Source organism: Parasteatoda tepidariorum, chromosome 3, assembly GCF_043381705.1.
Source record: "Parasteatoda tepidariorum isolate YZ-2023 chromosome 3, CAS_Ptep_4.0, whole genome shotgun sequence".
NCBI lineage: Eukaryota > Metazoa > Arthropoda > Arachnida > Araneae > Theridiidae > Parasteatoda > Parasteatoda tepidariorum.
In genome coordinates, this window is record NC_092206.1 from 55,199,999 (window position 1) to 55,214,106 (window position 14,108).

Here is a 14,108-nt window from a genome sequence, read left to right on the forward strand (position 1 = left end):
TAAAAAAAGAATTAATAAACAATCATAATTTACTAAATATTTTATTTAACAAAAGAAATCTGTTATATTCTAATGATATACGACCATCTAAGAAGGTTTTTTGTAATGAGAAACTTTTTGTCATGTCTGCAACATACTCGTTATTTTTAATTTGGTAATTTTCAATTAAATTAATTTCATTTCTTCAAAAGCCTTGTGATTTCTTTTATATGAAAATACACTAGTATGTGTATGTTTCAATTTTCGATCCCATGCACCACTCTTCATTATCGTCATTCTCCGTTTTCATTCTAATTTCTTTTATCGAATAAATTATTCAAAGCAACACTAAAATTGTTTTACTCTCAGTACATTGAAAGCTAACATGGGCGTTTTTTTGTTTGCTTTGTTGGTGTCAGTTCATCAGAAAATGGTATAATATCAGTTAGAATTAAGGATTCAGTTCCACGTCTACCGGGGGAAAAACAACCAATTGGAAAAGCAGAACTTCTCTAATTAAAAAGATACCACAACTGAAGCAATCTTCCTCAGTATGGAATAGGGCAACAAAATTTTTTTGAGTCTCCCTACTAATGATGATAACCCACAACTCATCCAAATCGAAGCACGTGGCTCAAGCTTCGTTCACTTTTTCATGATTGGCTAACAGAATAAGGGGGAAGAGTTATTGATTTTTTGAAGGTGGGTTGACCAGAACCTGTGAGGGATGTCTGTAAAAGAAGCTTTTTTTTTTACCATAAATCTTGTGATTGATTTTCTATCGATCATCCATTAACACATCAAACAGCGAAGGAAAAAAAACCTAATGTAATTTATTTTTCTTTAACTGTAAATAAAGCTTAGTTAATACTTTGATGTTTATAAGATGTCTTTGAAAAATAATAATTACTCTTTTGAATTTTTCAATATGATGTTTGCTCATGTTTTTAATATTAATGTCCGGTTTTTAATATAGAATTGTTATCTCAATTTCTTATCTAAACATTTCGCAAAAAAATAAATAAATAAAAAAGACTAAGAAACTGAAAGTTTTAATATCTGTTATTTTTCAGATTATTTTCGTGAGTAAGTTGAGGTTGCAGAGGAACTAATCACTGTTCTGATTCAATTTAATACTAATTTTAAATATTTCATAGTAAAAAATTATCATTATTTATTTTAGTCTCAAAGATTGAATTTAAATAAATTTTTAGATTATAGGTGCTGTTTAATAATCTTTTTTTTTCCTTTTTTTTCTTTTTAAAGTGACATAGTTTGATATTTAAATAATATACTAAATTAAAAGAATTAGATAACATAAAATATAAAAATCAAAGCATATCGAAAATAACAATGTTTAAATAATTTGTTTTTAAACTCCGTAAAAAAATAAAAAATAAAAATGACCTCTAAAAAGTTGCATCATTTTGCTTATAGTAATGTTAAAATAAAGTTTATTGCTTTTGCCATTTAAAAAACACTAAACTGGAGAAACATTTTTTATTTATTTAAAGTTTCATTATATGCTGTTGTAATGACTTACTGATTTCACTGAATTTTGATTAAATAAAAATTTTAGATTTAACTTTCATAGTCAAACTGATAAATTTTGAATATTTTTTTATTAATTTTTGAAATTTGGGATACTCATTCCTTGGTTAAGGCAAAATGTTAGAGTTCATAAGAATGCTACAGATGTGTTCAAATGTGATTTTTTTATTTAGTGTGCATCTCACTAATCATGTCAGGTTTTCACGACATATGTCAGATCTTATATAACTTTTGTACTGTATCATTTCTCTTTGTAGTAACAATTTCTTGTCTCAACTATAAACATCAATTTTTCATAAATATAAAGAATCTTATAAATATATACATGCATATATGTTTTTATTACAAAGAAATTTTACATTAGAAAAAGTACAGTATGTGTCTTATCAATAATTTTTTTTTACCATTACATTATCAATTTCTTGCATATTTTCTTAAAATGACTTACATTTTTATGGAAAAATCTGTATTTTATGTTATTGACAAAATAATATCTTATATTTAAAATTAGTTGATAAATTGTGAATAAAATAAAATAAACGTTTAGCATAGTAAACCTCTGGTTTTCTAGTGCAAAACAATTTTTTTAATGTTTAGACTACATTGTAAAACAATTATTAGTAATTGATGGTTCTCAGTTTCATGCTTTTGAGCTTTTTATAAAGCATTACCTTACAATTTTAACTGTAAATGAACATTAACAGAAAAAGTTTCACTTCACTAAATTGGGCTCTTTAATTGATGCAGACATAGAGAAATGGATTTTACAATCCATTAATGATCTAGGATTAAAATGAATTGCTATTTAAAAAAATTTTACTTACAGCTGAATTGTGGTTGTTTTTTCATTTATTAAGAGGTAATCTAATATAAGAAAACTACAGTTCTATAAGAAATATGTTAAAATCAGCTTTTAAATTTTGAACTATTTACAAATGATAGCTGTAAAATATTTCGTTTATCTAAGATAATTTGCATGATTGACTGCGCAAAAATTGAATTGAACATACAAAAGAATAAAATGTGAAAAGAGAAAATTTTTTTAAAAAATTCAACTAAATAACGTATCTTTTAAATTGCTTTCGAATTTCATACTTTATGTTGTTGGGGGAAAAAAAGTAAAATCAATCTAAAACATTTTTGGATAATAAATTATTCTACACCATTTATGATTGGTTAGAACTAACAAATCATAATTGTCAGAATATCGTATGTTAAATTTAGCATAACATATAAATTGTCAATGTAAAAGAATAGAATAATTTTAAATTAATAAATAATAAAAATTTAACACAAATTATTTTCATTTAAGTGAATCAATATTTTACATAATTTCTCTAATAAATACGGGTTGCAATAAAACTGAGAACTGTAAAATGACACTAAAAATTGTTGTCAATAGTCATTATTGTATTGTATGAAAACTTATTAAAATAAGTAATTATTCTTACGTTGGTAAAAGTAATTTTGAAAAAAGTGAGATATTTTATCTTCACATTAGACGGGCATTGTATTACAGGTATTATCTAATGAAATCAGGGAAATATAATTCACCAAATGTAAATATGTTTTAATGGTTATCACATTTTTTGACTAATTTTTTCAATAAAATTTTTCTAAAAAAATTTTATATTAAACCTGAAATATTTCTTAAAATAAAATTTTGCTTGAAAAATTTTCAATACTATTCTAAACATTTTTCAATACTATTCAAACAGGAAAAAACAAATCGCAATCGAAATTTATTTAATCCCTGAAAAAGGCGTTTTCGTTTAAAAGTTTTTTTTTCTTGCAACCATAATGTGCATACTTTTCAGATTTTAACTTGACATTTCTAAAAATATATATAAAGGGTGGTGATTACGAAACACTCTGCAAATAGACGAAATCTACATTAATTGTACGTCTTAAATGAGATAAAACCAATAAAACATATTCTGTTAAAAGCTTTCGTCATGTACACATTCCTTTGTATAAAATATATCTATATATACAAATATATTTATATTAATACGTGATTCTGCTCAAATATGGATTTTATGTCCTTGTAATACCGACATTTTATGTACAGTTTAAGTAAATATTTGTGATAGTTTTTGTAGAGAATATGATTTTTTTTAGCTTATTAATTTATTAGTGTTTTGTCTTTGGGGGAAAATGTTGCTCAGGGGTCAAAGTGTTGAGTTTTAACTAGTTACTATATTTATTAAAAGAATGCAACTAACTTCCAGTTTTGTGTTGCTTTTTTTTTATTTCTTTTATGTTTTCATATTTAATATATTAACATATTAACCTCATTATTCTACATATTATTTTATCTCGTTGTTTTTTATTTTTATTTTATTTTATCTGTAAATTTTCACAATCTTGTAATTAATACATAATGCTACTATCATCAAATTTCATTTGTCATGAAACAGTAATTCTAAATGGTAATTAAGCGTTTTAACGTAAATGAAAAAAACACACATTCCCTTGAAAAGATCAATTAATACGGACATATACTCAAATCTTCAACTTTTTTAAAAATTAATACTGAATAGCATTTTTGAAGATGAGAAATGTTAACTTTATGGTCATTAATTAAGAAATATTAACTATTTTTTTATATTGACAAAAAAATACTTTTGTGTCTTTAAAGTTGAAAAAAATTCATTTTTGCAATCAAATTAAAGTAAAAAATTCATTAAAGTTCTTTTAATGTTCATATGTTTTAAGATATTTTTAGGCGAAAAAATAGAGAAATTTTATGTAATTTTTTTATTTGCTATTATTTATCTAGCAAATTTTAATATTTGGAACAGTTGCTTAAAATATAAAAAAATTTTATGCCAAAAGAATGCCCTTAATAATACTAAAAATGCATTCATAATACATGCAATTACATTTAAATTTTAATAAAATCTTTTTTTTTCCTTTTAACTTAAAGTAGGTTCATTAAAAAAAAGTTATTTATTTAGTATTTTAATCAGAAGTATTTAAAATGGTAAAGGCTTTCAGAGGTAAAGCAGAATATGAGTCTTGAAACGTTATTAAGAAGTTTAAATTAAAAAAATTAAAAGGCGAAATAATTACAAAAGGTCGAAAAACTTAATTTTGGATAAAAATAAAAATTGTAAAGCAGAATTAAACTAATTAGCATTTGTTAAAATAAATAGTTATTCTGCGATTTTACATAGTTTGAACTTCATTTTCTTTTGAGGAAAAAATTAGAAACATTTCGTTTTCATTAAAACATAAATAATAAGCATTATAAAATATCCAACCATTCTTGAGAAATAATTAAATTAATATTTTGGTTCGTTTAATGTTTTAAAATAAAATAAAAACATTACGGCAGTAACAAAAATAAAATATTAATTAACTAATGAAAAAAATCTTCATTCTCATTTCATTCGTCGTATCTATGGTTTACTTAAAGTAGCATAAACGTTTAACATTATCATTGAAAAACAACTTTTCATACTTCCTGTTACTGCAGCGTAAAAAAAAAGTTTTAGGTCTTAAACAATTCAAGCGAATACTGTTTGTAATATTTTACTTATTTGATATTTAAATATTAATTTGATGAAAAAACTTTTACGGGTACTTAAATTTATTGATTTTTTATAAGATTTGTACTTTCTAAATCATGAATTGCTTATATTTTTTCTTCTCTTTTATAAGTGTTAAAGATATAATTTCCATTTATCAAAATGTTTCTCCTCGAAAGAAGCCGAATCTTAAGTCTAGGTCGAATAAGTTATTAGCCATAGTTTAAAATTATAGAGACTTAAATTTACAGACTGAATAAACCCAAAACACATTACAGATACATCAAAAATTTAAAAGAAGTTAAAATTTAAAGCTTATTTGTTTAAAGTACATGCTAAGCAAAGTTTTTTTTTAAAGTAATAAAAGCATTATTGACTACATAAGTGTAACACAAATTTATCTTTGAATTCCTTGCAAAATAGAATTTCTTGTGTGTAACTGGAAGTGAAACGTTCCCATTAACTTTTTTTTTTAAATAATTTAAATTTTGTATTAAATGAAATTTTTATGTTCTAATGTTCTTCTTTTGGTATAATTTTAATCCGGAAAAAAACTCTTTCATCGATCTAATAAAATAGAATTTTAAAATATCAACTAGTTCTATCAACAAACAATCATGTTTCAAATGTATGTAATTTTTCATAACAGATGTGCCATTTTTAAAAAAATATTTTAAACAGAGCTATTTGATGAATCAAGTTTCATGTAATACTTTTGTATTTAAAGGGTTTACATGAAAAGTTCATTTTTATGTGATTAAATGGTGCTTATTAGAAAAAGTCAATAGAACGAATTTTATGATGTGACTATTTTAGATGCCAACTAATGTATTTCATATTTTTATAAAATTAACGAATGTAAAAGAGCTCAAATAGATAACCTTTTTTCTCATAAAAATATGTATGCTAAGTGCCTTTTAGCATATAACTGTCCATAGATCACATATAGGTAGCTTTAATGCCAAAGAAAATTCGAGAGAGAAAAACACATAGAATTTTAAACTTTAATATTATTTCTTATTTTATCTAGATATGTTTTAAAGTTTTTTCTTAATGCTGAACGTATGTAAAGCTATTTTAAACTGTTCTGCTGAATTATAAGATACTGGTTTTACAATTGCTTTAAATTGTTCAAAAACGCAAATAAAGATGAGTATTTTAAACGTGTGTTTGTAAGTTTAGTATTTATAGATTAGGATTTTGCTGATGTAATTTTAATCTCTTTTCCAGAAAGACTGTTTCTCTACTCATATCAATGTTCGTATATACTAAACAAATTTAACTGCAATACAGGCAAATTATACATGTTCGTTTGCACAACTAAGATCTTTACTATGATTGATTTATAAATATTCTATTAACTAGTTATTCTGAGTTATTTAAAAAAACACAGCAAAAGATTTAGAAAATATAGTTCAAGAAAGCATTAGTATGTAATATTTAACTATCTTCAATTTTTTTTATGAGCTTATTTAGTTATTTCAATTTTGTGAGTAGTTTTCATAAATGTTCACAGTCACAAAATCTTAAGCAAAAATTGAAAAACAATTATCTGAAGATTATGGCTAAATAAAAGCTTAATAGCTTCGTGTAAAGAATAATGCATAAAATTACCCGAAATTCCCTATTTAAGTCCTAAAATTTATTTAAAAGTTAAATCTCAAAATTTATTTAAAAAATTATATGCTATCATTTTTTTAAAAATATATTCTACAATGAGAGAAAAAATGTCTTGAATTAGTAAAAATTTAAAATATAAGATTGTAATTTTAAATCAGATGTAATTCGAAAGTAGTTCGTTAGAAAACTTTAAGGTAATTTGCTTTTAGGTATTTCAAAATAGTGTATTGAAAATATATTTATATCATGTCTGAAAGCAATTTATTGTACAATATTTTTTGTTTTTGTTGTTGTTGTTAGAGTATATAGTTGAACACAAAATATTGTATTGAAATCAATTTTGTTCTTGCAATTATTTGAAAAATGACTGAGGTGTGTTAATGCCTACTTCATAACTCTGCAAACTATAATTTGGAATCTGGAAAATTCCTTATCGAACGTTATTTTTAATCAAATTTTGTACAAATATATGTGTATTGTAAAAAACGTTTACTTTTAATTGTGAAATGAAAACTCATTTTGAGCTACTATTACATTATTAAAAATTCTTCAATAAAAAATTTGTATGCTTATTTATTTTTACGATTAAATATGATTAGAAATTGTTCATTCACAAATTCGATTTTAGTATTTTAACGATCTGTTGCAAACTTTCGGACAAAGCGAACCACTTTAATACCGAATAAAGTAATGATATTATTGTAGTATTTGTAAAATCGTTTCGAATTTAAATTTTTCTCAATTTGATAGGGAAAATATGAACATTAATTAAAAATAAGCTTAATACGTCAATTTTTCTACTACATCTTAGTTCAATTTCATCAAAGTTTTTAATACAGAAATTTAATTTTACAATATACACGGTGCCAACGTAAGTCCCTCTCTTAAATTCCGAACGGCTGTACCTAGTTATGGTAAAGTGTCTAGTTATAGCATATACTGTGAAATAGGGACATCCTGCTAATAGCTGAAAAGTTAGCTTTTTTATCTCGGTGTAAAGTAGAAAAAGTGAATAAGTTGTAGAAAATCACTGACTTCTTGTGAACAAACGCTTAAAACTTACATTTCTCCGCAATATTTCACTCTGTAACAAAGCGAAGCTATCTTAGAAAAGGAATAACACTGGTTAATATAATATACACTCTTTTTTCCAAGTTCAAGTCTATCTTAAAATTTGAACTCCTAAAATAAGGGTATCTTAGAATATTCCATTGCCTTAGTGTTCTTTTTTGTGTAGACGGGAGAAACTTAATTATCCAAGCACCATCGATTTCCAATTTCTAAATGTCTTTTATCATATTACCGGAGGGCTTGCTAAATGTCAGATTTTTTTCCTGGGTTAGATTCTTCTAAGTTCTGTAAATATCCAAGTCATCTTATCACACTAATTTAGTGAATATTTAGTATTTTAGAAATTAATCTGAAGGAACATCTCAACTCCAGTGTTCCAGGGGACACTAGTTACCGAAAAATATGAACAATTTGTTTACATTAGACAGCACATTAAATTTCAACGTTAAAAAATATGTCCTAATCGCGCTAGAAAACATATATTAATTCTTAACATAATGGATACATTGTGAAGATCGTTGTTTTTAATGTATGTTTAGGATATTTTCTGGTGGGAACAAAATTGGCATTTGATTTCTATGAATAATGTACTAGATATTAAGCATGATTACATTAGCATCTAATGAATACTGCATAAGCACATCATATTTACACTCGGGCTAGATATGGAAAAACAGATGATACAAATATATTTCCTACCATGAACTTCAAAATAAGAACTCTTTTCGCGAAATTCCTCAAAAAGCATATTTTTCAGCTTTTATATTACAATCGTTTAAGTATAAACTACTTTGTCTTGAAATTCCATATGATCTATTCTGTCAGTTTAAAGTTTATTTTTGTTTAAGATGTTTTATTCAGCTTGATATTTATGTATTTTAAACTTGTATTCTAATATCCTTCAGTCCTAATATGTTTTTCATACAATTAAATATTTCAAAAGAAAAACAGACAACTTTTTTTAAATCGTTCGTAAAATTTTAATCTATTAAAAAATTAATTTCGAACATTTTATTTTATATATTTGAATGAGTAAAAATAATCTTTGGACGTAAGAAATCATGTTTTAATTAATATATATATCTATACATACACAGGGTAATTCTTAAACCATAGGACAAACTTTGAGGAGTGGTAGTACTTACTAAAACAAACCAAACAACTATTGTATTCTACAGAATATATAGGCGGAAGGACACGGTGAGGCACAAACACCACAAAATAACACATTTACGGAAACATAAAATATTCATTATAAGCATTAAGCATACTTAACGAGTGATTCCGAGCATAAAATGGTAAAATAGCTGCTGGAAATCACATCCACCAACAGTCATGCATGCTTGGCGATATCTACGGCGTGGTTGGCTGACAATGTTAGCAACAGTTGAGATTAATAAAGCGGTGTGCCAGTAATCTGCTACAACAGCAAAAACCGACGTTTGCAAACTGCAGTATGATGGGTGAGTTTACTAACAGCAAAAAAGTATACATGAATCTAATGTATGCTGCAGTTAATGGTAACGGCAGAGCTGCGCTACGTCTGTTTCAAGAACGTTCTTCAAGTAGATGTTTGCCGAACCACAAAAATGATGAGCGATCTCAAAAATAATTTTTTTAAAAAGGTTTGAGAGATTACATTGGCAACTTTGTGAAAATGGTTCATTTATCACCGGGTTTTCCAGCACTGCGCAGATGGAAATGGTCGACTATATGACAAACACTCGTGAAAGAAGTCTTCTTAAACCATGTGGGCGAATCTCCCAACACATGTATAAGACTGTAACATGAAGCATGTCATCTACACGTCGGTTGACCGAAGAACGTTTACACCCATTCCACATACAGAGAGCCCAGCAACGTGCGATTACCCTCAACGCGTGGCTCTTTGCTAATGATTTTTGCAGTAGAATGCGGTGCATCCGGCTCTTCAAACCTATACGCTATTTACAGACCCGATGTTTGGTCTAGGAGTTTCCTTGTCTTCTGGTTAAGATTCAAAATTACAAGGCTACGGAGTTGAACATTGATAATCGTTCAACGCTGGTTATATATATATACTAGCTGACCCAGCAAACGNTAACATTATTAAAAACTCAGTTTCTTAATTAAGCTAAAAGGTAAATGTTATTCCTAGTAAGTGGAAGTAGTTGTGCTTTTTTCATATTATACCTAATTCACACATAATTATCACAAAGCGTATGCGTGAGCCCATATTTTTCGCTATAATAATTGTCTGTCTTAGTGAGCTCTGCCATCCCAAAAAACTTGTCTCATGATTTTAGAATCACAAGAGCCAATAAGAGTGCTTAACTTAGGAAAGCAAAATTTACATGTATGCCCATCTGTTTTAGGATGTTGAGACAACCTAGTATGTAGAAGTTAAGTTTCTGATGTAGATCCGCCACAGATTAATATATACCTTGTCAATATAATTCAGAGTATGCCCATATGGTGGTCACCAAGTAGCTTGTAGTAGCCAAGTATGCTCTGATGTGACGAGAAAACCGTGCTTCCAACAAAACTGTTGTTCGCTGTAAAATCGCAATGACTGCAATCCCTATCGCTTTTAATTACTCTCGTCATGCAAGCTATAAAACCTAACAGATTATCGTAAATGCGATTTTCTCCTAAACCTAATACTGAAATAACTAATCACCATTTTAATGTCTCTATTAGAACAATTGTCATAAGCTGATTCCTATCTTTTATCCAGGCAGTCTTTATCATATTCGGTTCCATCCTCTGTGAGTGTATATACCTGAAACTAAAGCCCTGGCTAGATTAAGTAGCGGCACGTCGCCATCTTGGTGACTGAAACTCTCCTGTAACTGGCTGTTTCAGTTCACAAACTCTGCGAACTTCATCTGTAATGATACCATAAAAGGCGATTGACGTATTGACGTTAATACTTTAAAAGATGAAATTATGAAAACGAAGTTGATTCCATGATTCTTCTTAATTGTAGCAAGACCAATTAAAACATTCTTCAGATAAAATACTTTAAAGAAATATGTAAAAATAGTGGTAGTTACAATTTGAATCTATTTTAGTTTGTCATATCTCAGAAACTATTCAACCAGATTACTTAAAATTTTGTTTTAACGCCTTTTTCCTTCCTTTTTTTGACATTTCATGTGGCAATTTTTTTTGTTTGATTGAAATACCGTAATTTACAGTAAAGCCAAAACGAGATATGGGTAATAGAGGACGATAAAAATAAACACTGACTTATTTTTAGCAATTTATCAATCTACAATAATAAAAAGAAGAGTGTGTTCCTCTATCTGTGTATCCCTCTTATTACTCCAGAAACGTTTTTACAGAGCTCTTGGAATCTGGACATGGGTGAAAGTGGTAATTTATTTTCAGTGTGGTAATTTTATTTATAGAGTTATTTTATATTTGAAACAAAATAATAATGCGTAGAACATACGGTTAATACTTCGTATAATACAAGAACAAATAAAAAGCAGTTAGCATCAGCAAATTTTAACCGAATTATTTAACGAATCATAAAGAACTGAATGAAACATGCGTTTTAACGGCATTCAGAAAGGAAGAATTTAATTTTGATTTCGCTATTCAAAAGGAAAACAAAAAATCGAATATTCAAAGTAACAAAAAACTAAATGAAATTCAATTAACATTTTAAAATATTCAACTTTCATAAAAATTTCAGCACTCCTTGAAAAAAATTTGATAAAAAAAGAGAGAAGAACAAGTTTCTAATTAATCAACAATTAGTCAAATCAATTAGTTTATAAACATTATTTCTCCTCGAAAAAAAAGGTTTATTTTCGTGCTTAACATGCGCATACAAATAAATCATAATTTCATTATTTCTGTTATTCTATTTACAATGCCTTTCACTTAAAAAAAAAAAACTTTAAATAACTTGATACTTTTTTAAAATCTTTTGAGAAGTTTTAAACATTTACATTACGCTATCAAATTATTCAAAATATTCTGCAAATAAAAGAATGAAACAATGTAAAAGAAAATACTTACGAATCAGTTCTTTGACTGAGACTAAATTAGGAACTCGAGGTCATCTTCCTTCTGTTCATAATTAATTGCATGCTTTTATTTTTAAAAAAAATTACATAAATGTCCAAGACGACAATTAACGCTTTTTCTTATCTTATTTAACTTCAAAAAATGAAAATCAATTAGACTACTATAACTGAAAAACAAAACCAGCAACTATCATGATAGAATATTTACTGAACTACAGAATCCAAGTTGTGATATTTGTAACAGAAAAAAAAAAATCGTTTGCTATTTAATAATTTTAGAAACATCATTTACCAAGATAAAAATTAGCCTTATATAGTTTCCTGAGAATAAATAAATTTATTTACGAAAAATAATTTTGTCTCAGGTTATTTTTACACTTTTATTATTTTTTTTATTTCATGGACAATAACCTTATTCGCGATCACAACGCTCGAGTACGCCCTCTAGCGGGAGCCTGAAAATATCGGGCATTAATTCCATCATAACCTTTGGCAATGACGGGCGCAATTTTTTTAGCAGCAAAATTTCCCTAAGGAAAAGGTGGAACAACTTGAAAAAAACTAACGAGAACAATCCAAACATTGAAGCAGAACACGCCAATCATTTGAAGAACAATTTCTCAATAATTTTTACCTGTCTATTACCAACAACACAACTTCTGATTTCACGATCACTTGCTGTTACAGATGTGTATATTACGGCAAAATAATTTTTTCTGTCTTCAATTCACACATAATTATCACAAAACGTATGCGCTGTACCTCGTGAAACTATAACCTGTAACACTTAAGTTAGCGTTTTGCTTATGTTATCCAACGTTCTAAGATGCTGTAAGGAAAAATAAGTTGTCTGAATGTGAAACAAGAAAAACTTTATTTCATTAAGGGTAGATAAATTTGAAGGCGAGATAGTTAGGTAGATGAAGCGTGCTAAAACTGCCATTCACAATGATGCTCAGGAATGCTTTAAAAAAAAAAAGGAAAGCGATCCAGCAGAATAAAAAAATAAGAACCATGGTGGACAACCACTAGTTTTTCGACTTTCAACTAAAAAAAAAAAAAAAACTACACCCCATGCAATTCTTAAGCATTTCAACAAAAAAGTTTCAGACGTCACAATTTGAAAGAACCTAAGATCAAAGGGTAATTCAAAATTTATGAAAATAAAGAAAACATCTTGGGGCAAAAAAAGAGTTATCTCCAGGAACAATGAGTTGCTAATACTTCCATAACTTGAGGACGAAATTAATGCTTTAGTTGACAAATGCATTCATTGATGGTCAAGGGAACCTTCAGCCATGACGAATTGTATGATTCAGAGTGAATTTCTGGACATATGAACTCTGCACAACATTAATTTATGCATATCTTACCTCATACCATTTGGTCATTCATTAGCTGATCCTAACTGGATACATCAGACGGACAATGCTTCTAAATCCACTCACAAACGGTTCAAGATTATGTTTAGCCATAGCCAAAATCTGAAGTCCATGGAATACTTAAGGGGTATATTATGCTGCAAAGTTTAGGTAAATATTTAAGTTCTCACTAGTACATGAAATAGATGGCTATCGTAAGGGAATGAAACAATATCACAGCAATTAAAATTAAACACTTCGTGAATTCATTAAAAAATAGTGTTAGAACAAATTTAAAAAAAAAAAATTCTTCTCTTAATTTTTATATATTTAATGTTTTTAGACTGATATTATAATTTGTTTACAGTACATTTTCTATTTATATCCCAAATGTTTTTAAATTTCATCAGCATATATTATTTAAAATTATTTAACCTAATTATAAGAAATATGTTGGCCTATCTTATTGTGTGTACTGAAGTTGTGATTAAAATAGTTGTTTACATCGAAACTTTAAAGTGTACTTTTAACTTATAATACTACATAAAGAATAGCGAGGGCCTAACAAACTTAAGTATTTTCTTTGGAAGAGGAACACTTTTAGTTCATTTTCTAAAAGTGTGTGCAATTAATCAGTTGAGTCACATCAAAATAAAATCCATTTTCGATTTGACAGACAAAATTTACAGCTAAAATGCTATGTGTTTGTAATTTTCTCTTTTTTGTTATTATTTCTTCTTACCTGCCACTGCCTGCTTAATTGAGACAGATTAAAAATAAAACAATGTAATTTCATAATGACCACCCGAAATTTTAAAAATCCTTGTTAAAAGTGAAATCATTTAAGTATACACAAGTAGACGCAAAACAGTCAGTATAGAAAAACCCAACTTTATCTGCCCTCAAATGGATAATCCAAGAATACACAGAAGACTCATAAGTACAAATGTGTGACTAATACATGTACAGAAACA